We start from the raw sequence: 13,100 nt of genomic DNA on the forward strand, positions 1-13,100 counted from the left end.
ACACGATGGTAGTCCAGACATTGATAGTATACACTACAGCACAGCTTTGTAATGGAGTAGTGAGTAAGTAATGAAGAGATAAATTATTTGTGTTGTTACTTGTTGTACTGCACAGGGATAAACAATTATAGTTTAAACAATGTTATACTACTACAATATGCACCCTAATAACCATCAATTTTGTTCATTAATTAGATTTGTAACAAAACTTCAAAGCTTTGGTAACATTTTCAAAAGAAGCTTCAGAGGATGTATTAGTATACTGTGGATTTCATGTCCGTTGAGATATTCCGTACTGCGATCGCGTATTGCATAGATTCCAGGCAAATATTTTGTGGTTGCATAGTATGGGATTTTTCAACGGACTTGAAATCCACAGTACAACCGTTCCTGTATACATGTTGTACTAAAGTATTAATGGTGATCAAATGATATTTTGTTAATCATCATAGATTTTGTATATTACGTAGCTATGGTCATACTACATGACACACTAGTGTGTCACATACGTATCAAGTGTTGTAGTACCCTCACCTGTTAGCTAGAACTGGTCAACAGATGTAAAGATGATTTAGTGATGTCACTTGTTGTAGCTAATACTGAGAATAGCTACTGTACCAGATACACACACTGAAACACAAACAGCAACTAATCAATGCAGTTAGCTCAGGTGATGACTGGTGATAATCCTGAGTTGTGCACTTGTAGTACTCAGGGACTTCTCCATGATGCTATAGTGTTATGGATACCACACATTACATTACAGTAGCAAGCACTACAATACCTAGCTGACATGGCAATTGTTGTATTGTAATAATAGTAGTGCTAATACAACTCATTAAACAGTTGTTGATCATCTACTAACACCACACAAAAACCGTCCACATTCCACATGTTACAATAGGTAAAGTTCTCCAGTGGAACCTCTCGGTAAAAGACAGTTTCTAAAGTTCCTATTTTATCTCCGATAAGGACAACCTCTTGATTGACAGTGTTTCTCTTCCCTACCTTCATTATTGTGTTATTAATTACACTAAGCTTTATTTTGATGTTGAGAAGATCAACTATCATTGTACGACTAAGAAAACATTTTTGTACTCACTGGATAAAGCTGTGCTGGTATGTATTTGTGGATTGGAAACAAGTAGCTAATCAGCTTTTGCTGTAAAAGTCCATTAAAATCAGTCTATGCCAAACTTCCCAGTTATATAAGACATTTTGTTGTATATATTACAGTACACATCACATAAATCTACTACCACAAGGAACTAATGTTATGGTTAAGTGGACATTCTACACATTACAATAACACAACTACAAGCCATAGCAGTGAATGGCCACCAAAATGAATACGCTTATCTGATCAATTAATAGTTCAAGTGTCTGATCCATTCAGTCATGGTGATCTGATAACATCTTTTGATTGATCAGGCTTCCTGCTGCTACAACAAGTGGCTTCCTGGACCACACTAATCTGTATTGTGTCTAGCCAGTTGTGATGAATATCTGTGTGTGAAAATCCTTCAGCTTGTGTAACTAAAAGGTGTATTGGCAGTGTTTTTCCTAACCAGTTAGACACTAAAAGTCCAAACAGCAAGCACGACCTGTGTGAGGTGTTTACTGCTAAACAAGAGGACATTGTCATTCCATTTTTATTCTGAAGTGAAACCAGACAAATACTTAGTAGAGTGACCCATTGTGACTCAATCCGCAGGCCCCCCAGCTACTGGCCTAGCACTATAGCCTAGTGTGTATGTGTGTGTGTGTGTAGTGTCTCTAGTATGTGTGTGTGTGTGTGTAGTGTCTCTAGTATGTGTTTGTGTGTAGTGTGAGTTTGTATAAGTACTTAAAGCGTGTTGCTATTGCTACATGCTGTCATGTTGCTACTTACTGCCTCCATCAGAATAGTCTAGTCCTAGTACACCAGTGTAGTGTTAGTGCTAGTAGCTAGTGTGTACATGTTACACAGTTTGTGGTAACACAGTGTCCAAACATTACAATAATGTAATTAGTAAAATGTGTTGCATTTCTTAGTGATGTGGCTAGCTCAGCTGTTATACTGCTACCTTGCTGTGCTCACAGTATTGTGACTCATTTCATGGAGTTGTTCTTTGTTATAGTTGCTTGTTCTTGTTTTGCAACCTGTGCCCCACCCCCCAGCAAGGAAGAATGGCTGTAGTCAATTTCTGTATACATATCAGATCTACTATATTCACTATACTAGCATGTGCACACAAACCATCTGCTACAACACACACACACACACACACTAATAATAGTTCTAGCTGGTTATCACTAAATATAGCTGGTACTGATAATATATTGTGTGTAGTGTATCAATATGGCTGCTAATTGATTGCTGCTATATACCTGGTGTGGGATGGAATTATCAACAAATTTGGGTATACACACACACACACATGTCGGGTACAGCCATAGTGTGAGAAGTTGTACAAGTGATACTACACACATACAGAAATAAACTATTTGTTAGTGTTATCTGTACAGTGTGGCATATAGACATAACCTTTTAAATTGTGTATTTTAGGGCCAGCTATTTTTTTTTTATTGAGGACACCCAGACACTTAGCTAAGGTCCCAAATATCCCTTAGTACATAAACTGACCTGGCCTTGTTAATCAGGACACTATTATACAGGTTCCAGTGTATGCAGTTAACTGGTATTCTTGCTGTAGATGTCCAGATTATATTGCCAGTCTAAAAATGTGTAACTTAAAAAGCACCTCTACTGTCATACTAACTAGTACATTGGACACTGTATAGTGTAATGGGAGTGATGGACTAACACACTGACATACTAATACACCATACCATAATTTCACTATCCACAGCTAATCACATCAAATTCCATTTCATTGTGTTGTTAATCTCAACCATACAACAGTAGACATTCTTCTCATTATAAAGATGAGTCACCAGTCCACCCCACATGCTACCAGATTATTAATGGTTGTTCTTATGGTGTCTTTGTTAAACAGACATCTTGATTATCATCCCTTCAGATGGCCTCAGCCCACACTACACACTTACGTATGGATGTTGTCCTGTCAATCAGCCGGCTGGCTACCTATTGGTAGAAGATATAATATGATACAAGTGGTGTACAATATTGTTGTGTTAATATGATACCATCATTTTTGTGATGTGACCTTTACCATGTGTAATATAATAGCAGTCAGTGTAGTGTGTCAGTTTGTCTGTCAGTCCATGTGTAGTAGTAGTATGCTAGTATAGTTGAATGTGCGTGTGGTAACTGATGTGAGTTTGTGTAGTGAGTTGTGTACCCCAGAGACCAGCTGTGTTTGGAGTGTATATATATTTTTTCTTTTATTATGTGTGTGTGTGTGGCAGCACTGACGTTGTGTGTGGCAGCACTGACGTTGTGTGTGGCAGCACTGACGTTGCATGAGTTCCCTTTGAAGTATATACAAGACTTAACCAATACCTTATGAGTACACACCACTAATACAAACATGTTATAGTGCTCGCTATTAGTACTTGATCAAATTGTGGTGTACACTAACTAATATGATGGTCACTTTATCTTGAGACTCAATGACTTGCCCTTGATGTGTGCATGGCTTGATCACCTCTTACTGTTTTGACCTATCCTGATGCATAGCTTAAACTGTCTTGGTGTGTAGCTTGACTCACTTAGTGTTATAATATGAGGCATATACTAAGACCCAAAGCAAGTTGCCACATAATGCCAACCTTTCTTGATCTGTGATGTGACTCGGAGTGGTATTGTAGTTTTTCTACATCATTTGACACTTTTCATTCATTTTCAGTACATGACCTCTTGACGTCAGTCCACATTGCTACTAACTACCTCAGTTTAGTGGAAGATGGCTCCATAATGACTTGTCCTGAGCTTCACTTGACCTCACGAATGCCAGATTTAATGGACTGTCACACTGAGAACCAGTTTAAGCTGTGCTTGCAAATGTGGCTACAACTGCACATGCGTGCAAGACTCGCACAGGCCACACACAGCACACGCACACACAGCACCAATGGCTACACCACACTACACCATTGTGTAACACACCGACACTGAACCAGCCTGGTTCCACATAGTAAGCTGATCTATAGCAGAGCTGGTTGTTTTCCTTGCTGGATAGGAAGTTACAATTGTTTACTAGTAACTACTGCACTGCTAGCCTAAGGTATCACCATGTAGGTGTAGGATTACATTCCTACACATCTACATGTTAAGATATCATACTAGTTACCACACTCCTCTACACATAACTCAACTGTGATAAGTCACTACTGACTACGATTACGGCAAGAACTACTTTGATGTGATCAGCACTCACTGTGATTCCCTAACATGGAGCTGCCTACATGGCCAAACACATCTTGCTACACTTCTTTACTAATTCACAGGCACAACGAAAGTGGTTTATTATGGTGTAGCGTTTGTTATGTATTTTGTGGAGTGAATTATGGACTGCGTTTGAAGCAACTAGGCTAGGCAGCTCTTGTAGTACTAGAGACATGAAAACTACTACTGTACTTGCTTGTTGATTATAATTGGGACAAGCTGCACAACATGAAAATATGCTACACACCTTTTAACAATAACACATGACATGAACAATAACACGTGACATGAGTGTTAACAATATCACGTGACATGAGTGTTAGCAATAACACGTGACATGAGTGTTAGCAGTAACACGTGACATGAGTGTTAACAGTAACATGTGACATGAGTGTTAGCAGTAACACGTGACATGAGTGTTAGCAGTAACACGTGACATGAGTGTTAACAGTAACACGTGACATGAGTGTTAGCAGTAACACGTGACATGAGTGTTAACAGTAACACGTGACATGAGTGTTAGCAATAACACGTGACATGAGTGTTAACACACAAATACAATGTTAGTCTGGGCAAATAGTAATGTGCAAATGTTTTGTTATGTTACACAACTTGTTTGCATGTACAAACACAACACATAACGTTTACATGCTATTTTAATTATTGTTGATTGTTTGTAGTGTTCTAACTGTTACATGTTAACACTTGTAGTGTACATATTAACACGTGTCAACCTTACATGCTCCACTTGTTAATTGTTTAGTTTAGTTGTGTCTGTCCCTCTACAAGTGTTGTCCCTTTATACTGTTATTATAATAACAACAATTGCTGCAGGACATTGTTAATAATGTTAAAGCTCCCCTCAGGCCATACAAGTGTACTAACATGTAAACAACATAAAGAGGTAGTTACTAGTAGTTAAGGTATTCCCTTTAGTGAAATAAGAATGTTAATCTGATTAGAACAAGTGACGTGGTCACACTTCAAACCTCATAGCTACACAACTTAGAAGAAGACTTACCACATCACATACACTAGCTGGAGAGGCTGTGTGATAGGTGTATCATTGTACGATATGACATCTTCACTGGTGTAGTGTAACTATAGTATATAGATTGTGCCATGTGAATACCTTGTCATATAAATATTATGTACAAGTTTTATAACTCACTGGTAGATTAGCTATCTAAACTTGAAATATGTAACAGCATCAGTGGAAGCTCTGTTGATGTTTCTACAGTGATGGGCTGGCCCTACATTCGTAGACAATTTTCTTCTAAAGTTTATGCCCAGAATTTATGTTGAGGGTGTTAGCAATGACTTCCATATACCCCAGCTGGGAAGATAATATAATGTGGTATCTATGTAAACAGGACCAGCAGAGAGTTGCCTCCTTGTAAAACCTCCTATAGTGTGTGGTGTCCATCATGTGGGTTACTTTAGATATGCAACACAAGTTCTGAAGAATCTCTCATAACTGAAATACCTGACCTCACTGTATTGAACACTTAATACAGATAGCTAACACATGAAACATATAACACTGTTCACTATGTGCTGATACAAGCTAACTGATATACTATTATCATAACAGATATTACTACCATTCTAGTGTGGTGTATATGATACTACAGTGATGTAGCCATACAATGTATCCACTATTAATAGTAAACTATTATAGTATAGCCAGTGATCCTACTAGTGTGTAATGTACAATTTGTACTAGTAATATTGAGCAGCCATTGTACAATACTTGTTTATCATTCCATCTCTTTGTGTGCTCATCTCTATAGTGTGTTTGCTTAACAAGGATAAGGTTAGGAGGACTACAGTGGTATATAGTGTGTTATCTTAAGGAAGGGTGATGGTAGCCACAGAGAACACCAGTGAAACCTTAAGAAGTTGTCTCACTTGCATACACACACACACACGCACAAAGGTGGAATAATTGACAAGTAGGATGGTGCTCATCTTAGCCATCCCAATCAAATGACAAAGTAGCCATTAACAGACAATCTCCTTCATTATGCATGACACCTTGTGGAGACCATCACACTATAAACATGTTATAATACATCCACTACACACGTTAACACTTTACCTCTCTGTATCACACCTTGTATCATAGCATCAGCTCTACAAGTTGTCCATGTTATCACTACTGGTTTTCACTTGACTACTGATACTGATGGTGATAATATAATGACACAGTAGCTGATCTATTTTGTCTATACACAATTGATATCAATTATCCCTCACTGGCCAGCTAGGAGGATAGTATGATATACAAGGTAACATGATCGTCACTTTGTAATGTTGGCAGGGTAGGGATTCTTGTTGGAATCTGCTGCTTCTGGTCAGCTGGGGGATGATGGTTTATTTTAGTACTTCAAACAGGTAGGGATTCCTACCTTTGATGTTAACTAGTGTTAACACTTTGTAGTGTAACAATGAGGCTTCACCATCCCTGAACTAGTTGATCTGCCACTGCGTAAACATGAGTAATATACTACGTAGTTATAATAATACTATCATGGTGTACGTGTATAGCATGTGTACTTGCCACTTGAACAGTATTACAGTAAAGTCTGTCATAACAAAATCTCCACATCAAGGATATGCAGAGCAGAAAATGCCTCCGTAATGACAGATTTTTGGTAGATTTTTTTTTGACAATTATTTGTGATTTTTGCCTCTGAATACAAGCTCTTTATTGCAATATAAAATTGGTCAAACATTCTGTGTCTGAAGCTGTTCATTATGGAGAAGTTTTACTGTAGCTATCACTTTCATATTAAGGTTGTCAGGTTTATTTCTAAAAGTGTGTTAGTAGCTTGGCAATTCAGCTGGTTCCACAGTGTCGGCTATTAACAGGCTTCTCATGCATGAAGTTGCCAGGCTATTAAAAATATTTTAAACAGTAGAATTTAAATATTGTGACTTGTTACATCATTGCTAACTGATGACATCATCACGGCTGTAATAATAAAATAGTAGTCCCCATAAAGTGCCAATGGATATAAGCAGGTTAACAAGCATTATGATTATTAACTGTTAGACACTGTACATCACTGATGATATTATTGGTGTAATGGTCTCAGTATTATTGTACACTAGTAATATGATAGGAATATTGTTATCAGTAAACTCTGCACTGATATTGTAAGCAACTCCCGACGTGACGTTGTCACCCCTCCAATGTGACATCATCACCCCTCCAGTGTGACATCATCAACGTACTCCCTTCCCTGAAGGGTGCAAAGTAACTAATGTCCTCTTCTTTGCTAAAGTGTTAATGAATACGCTTTACTTGTAATAGTCTGTGCCTTACTGAGACCAGCAGCTGTTTCTAACCCAGTCTATCAGTCTGATAAATACATTAGGACGATTTTGTGGATACATTTTTATTGTACTATAATGATGGTCCACTTTGACAGGTAACAGCATTGTATGGGTACATAGAAACGTGTCCATAATGTTGAGGTGTATGGTTTCCCTCAAGAGCTCAACAAAAGATCCAGTAATAGGAGTACTCAGTGACAGTTAAGTTACTGGTGACACATAAAGGTCTCAGTCTCCATAATAAAACACATGCTACTATACAACTCTTATAGTTCTAGTCCACCATTCCTGGCTAGTGGCATTCATTAGGCTTTGTAGTGGTTGGTGTGACTATAGCAAGTTTTAAAATGGCCATCAATGAATATCCTTATCAGATAATGATATAGTCTGTGTAGAGAAATTGATGGATGATTGCCTGTGGCACTTCTGCACTCTGCCATGAAATGTTCATCACCACAAGTGGTGTGTAGTGTATGATCAACTTTAAAAATGTCTTTATTTTAAAACAAATTTTTTTATCGTAAAATGTCCATTCACTTAAATCAATCCAGTTAGCTATATCCATATTGTATTAGAAATGTTTTAATTGATGTGGATACTTGAGTACTTGGCCTTAGTACATTTCTAACTTGGTCTCACACATTACACTTGTTCTAGTTTGCTAGAGACACTGTCAGTCAAACAGGTAATCCATTCTGCCTCACTTTTAAATATTTTCATAATCAAGTTACAAGTTGAAAGCTAACCGTTACTGTGAATTCATACGTCACCAATAGTTAATGGATGGATGCTGTACTATAACCCATTGAGCCATACAACACTATCAAATAGAATACTGCAAGAGTTCTTCTTGTGCTCCAACTATGCATAACTCACTATTTTTTTGGTGCTGTATTAGTAAAGCTACATGTGGTAACCTTTTAATGAACTAGCCTGCAACATGTCAGCCCTTATGCTATGGTGGTTGGCCATCCTATGTATATCTTACTAACCAGCTATCTAGTTGGGACACATTTCCTGTATAGTGGTCTTGGCTGGAAGAAGAGTCTAAAAGAGAATTGTGTGAGGTGAACACTTTACTACTACTACAGATACTTTGGGCCATTTTGCTGCAATGAACAAGTAATCATCTTTTAGACATAGTATTGACCTGTCGGGACCAAAATCTTTGTCCTTATTATTGCTATTGTGTCCTTAATTTGGAGGATTTGTAATGAAAAGTTTGTGTATTATTAGAATAAGATCACATCACAATAATGAAATTTTCCACTTTTGATAACTTCCTTACCTCTTAACCACACACCATGGCTGCTGCTGCTGTTCTGTGGACACCATACAACTTCAAATTATTTACTGGTATAATATAGCTGCTGCAGTTCATAGTCACCATACAAGTTCTCATCGACATAGTAGTACATGGTAGCCTGTACTAGATGATCAGTCAGTCAAGTAGCTAGAAGTGTAAGACTGATGGTCTACATAATCTGATGTAACACCATCCACTCATTGTCATCCTGTAACTACAATATGACCTAGCTACCATTGAATACACTTTATAGTGACCACATGTTACACATATTGTACCATTTGTTCTATGTCCACCAACTACTGCAGGCATCAGTTTGCTAGCTAACAATTCACCTGAAGGATGAGATAACCTGTTTACCGGTCTCAATTAGAAAAATGGTCTGGTTTGTTGGTCCCATTTAACAGGTGTAGTGGTCTCAACACTAGGTGGGTTCATCACCAGTCACAGATCTGGGAATCCTGACAATGTCTATTATTATTAGATGACCATCAGTGGCTGTTTTGAAGTTGTGATCAATTGTACCTCATGAATATCACCTAGTGTAGTATAGTTGTTGATGGTATAAGCCACTCACAATATTCACAGGCTGTCACAAGTCTATACTAACATTGAAGAGCTCCTTCAAGTCTTTAACATTGTTTACACTGCATACTGCACTACAAGTGGTGTAATTGATACTACAAGTCCTGCAGTAGTTGTGATGTGGGCTGATCACGTTGAACACATTCCACAGTCCTTATCCTGCTTGCACAAACACATCAAAGACTTTGTCCTAGCCTTGTTGTCCCCAATGGCCTCCCCACTAATAGTTGTATACATTAGTTCTGCTATAACACTTGAGCCACTTCAACCTCAATATAGCAATAATGACTTAGTTTGGTTGTCATGGAGGAGTAGCTTGTCATTATTGTATGGATCATGTAAAATACCATCAAGCCTGACATTGACTTGTGATTAGAAAGTTTCGTAACTTGTTTATGCACACACCACTTAGCTAGCCACATTGCGTACATAATAAGTTTTTTAGTTCCCTGGAGTTATTAGTGGCAGGAGACTGACAGTTAATTATTGTGTACTCGTCACTGGCTAGAGGGAAGTGTATGATTACAATGCAAATGTAATCTGTCAGGATTATATTAATAATAGTAACCTGGTCCCTCCGATAATGTGACCGCTATGTTGATCTAATACCAGTGATCAAATTGCTCATGGCAACAAATCACAACTAATGTTTATTATGTTGTTAATATGTTGTGGGTAGTTGTTGATGGTTGCAGACGTTCTACACAAGATCATGATAACTGGTGATCATTCCTCGTTAATAGCTTATCCTGTATTTCATCACTCCGTCAGACCTCTCTGATCAGGACAAGTGGGCTGATGTTTGTCTCATCAGCTATACCCGCTACAGTGTTAATGAGACCACCATGAAATAGGGACACCTTGTAAGACTGTCCACCATCGTAATATTTTGATATGTTGCATGACTGTGTGCAAAGGAGCCCATCTATCCATCTTTGAACAATTGTCAAGCATCCAAGATGTTTGAATTATTAGGGTGTCCTTATTAGTGAGGTGGCCCGATTGCAGAAGTCTAAATGTGTGTGTACACTAATACAAATGGGACACGTGTCCAGATTATCAAGGTGCCCCTTTTGATGTGGTCTTATTATACAAACATTTTGTACTCCTAAATTAATAGGGTACCTTGTACAGAACACACCGATCAAAAGACTCCTGTCTATGTTCCCAACACTTGTAGGTCACACAAGTGTAAACAGGTTTTATACCGCTCAGAATCACCTCTCTACTATGTCCACCTTGAGGTAAAGACCACAATAAAGTACTATCTACATTGACCACTAATTCTCACCTGCTGCCACAGTGTGGAGATGTTGTGAGGGCTCCACACACACACACACTGGGATATTACAACAAGGCCGGCTTCATGAAGCTTCACTGGGTCATGTTGGGAAGCTACACAGCTGAACATGTTAAGATGATACTTGTATTGAAATTAGCTTACAATTATACTGCACTTATCAGTGGCTATGGTAACCATAGTACCATGAGGAAATTTGACTAGTGTCCAGCAAACTTGTTTATTTGTGACCAGTTGCCTTTGACAGACTGTGCTCTGAGTGATGTAGTACAGTTAAACCAGGATACTGAGATCTGGTATTTATAACTGAAGCTCTGGTAACTAGAACTTCTCTGTCAACCTTAACTACACAGCTGATACAAGCCCTGGTATTCACAAAGGCTCTCTGGATGTAACTTCAAAGCTGAGGTAAATTTGTGTTTTTGATTTTAAAATATGATGAAAGCTGTCGGTAGATTAATATGCTACACAAAAGTGTTAATAATGAATAATAAACAACATAAAAAGTACACATGCAACTAGAGTAGCTATAGGAAGCTGGTAAGCCATATGATAACAGAGATCACATATCATGGACACCATTTACTGCAAATGGTCACCACTTAACATTCACTATTCATGTTATAACAGTAGCTGTAACTATATCCATCATCTTGACCTGTCATCTGTAACTCACTGAGCTAGATTGCATTGTGTAAATAATAACTGAGGAGTACTTGAGCACACCTTATGCGAGAACTTGCCAGTATATATAGACACCTTATCCAGCACATTAACTGACCAGGGTGCCAAGGTGTCCATATTATTAGACCAGAGCCTGTTAATGTGGAAACTTACATACATAACCCACACACTTATTTAAGGTTCTAAAGGTAGCTATCCCTAGTACATAAACTGACTTCCTGAATCAGGACACCTTGATAATCCGGAAACAGTTGGTCTTAAGGTGTCCATAATATTCCACATTATGCATGCATACAACAGTTTCTGGTGCACACTTACACACTCAATAAGGATGACCCACTCCATATATACACAATACTAGTACTGCTAACACATCTTAATAATCTTCCTGCCCACACTAATAATAAAGTTCTACCTTATACACTTCCTCCTGTGATGTCTTCCTAATTGGATAAGATGGTAAACCATCTTCATCAAATGAACACCATTGAAGTGTCAGCACATACTATAGCTAACTGTATTGGGTTCAGCGGAATACAATAGCTAGTAGTGGATACCGTCTATATGAAGACATGGTGAACACAATAATATCAATTATCTTCATTATTGTTGTGAATATTGTATGCTCTGAACTGACCCCCTATTGCTCAGTACTGGAAATCACAGCCCTGCCTGCTGCAACTATATGCATATAGCCCTGAGGCTGCTGCAGGAAGAACTGGAGCAGAGTACTGAGAAACAACATTATCATGTCCCACTCGGCAGCGAACCCAGTGCCCAAGGATATACATGAAGATCACAGGTTAAATGTGCAGGGAGACTGTTCTGCACACTGTGCCATACTTGTGGTGCATTGTAATATTAAAAATTTAAAAGATACAGGATGGACCCTAGGCTAAGCCTGTATAGGTTGCTACAAACACCCTGATGATGATGATGTGCTCAGCAGCATCCAGTGCAGTAGGGAATGAGTGGCTGATGTTTTGCTAGTAAGAATGCTAGTCAGTCAGTCTAGAGAACTCCTTGTAGTGTCAGCTACCGCACGCAACACACAATACAACACTCACATACGCTAGTGCATAGCTGGAATGCTCTGCTATTATGCCATACAAGATCACACGTGCCAGCATGCCTGGTGAAACCAACCATTTGCTGCGTATACGCGTATCGCTACTGCTGCAGCTGCTGCAAGCGTTTGCCTGGGATACCATGATATACAATGCTCTTGCTGCTGCTGCTATTTTTATCTCATGAAGCATCTTTTTTCCCCTACTGAGAGAATATTTTGTAGCTACGTTTTGCAAAGCTAACCACTCACTCCCCTAAGCTTAGCTACAAACACTCGCTCCTCAAGCCTCAAGGTAGCCTTCTACTCTACATTGCACCAGCTGCAGTACGCACAACGGTTATGCGAGCAGACTGCGAGATCGCGTTGCATTGAGTTGGGTGGGGGTCAAAATTACGCGTCACCGTGACGGTGTTTTCCGTAATATCCCGTATACTTTAGTGTTACTATATGGTTTTCAAAACTC

At 38.6% G+C, this 13,100-nt stretch overlaps 1 long non-coding RNA gene across 1 annotated transcript; it reads right to left on the bottom strand.

The window, feature by feature from the left end:
- Window positions 1–2,562: 2,562 nt before the first annotated feature.
- On the bottom strand, window positions 2,563–6,394 carry LOC136247689 (uncharacterized). Its single transcript, XR_010697702.1, has 3 exons — window positions 5,523–6,394; window positions 5,373–5,452; window positions 2,563–3,088 (listed from the first exon to the last, which is right to left on the bottom strand). It is a non-coding gene; the product is annotated as an uncharacterized lncRNA (long non-coding RNA).
- Window positions 6,395–13,100: the final 6,706 nt, after the last annotated feature.

This window comes from Dysidea avara, chromosome 2, assembly GCF_963678975.1.
Source record: "Dysidea avara chromosome 2, odDysAvar1.4, whole genome shotgun sequence".
NCBI classification, from domain to species: Eukaryota; Metazoa; Porifera; class Demospongiae; order Dictyoceratida; family Dysideidae; genus Dysidea; species Dysidea avara.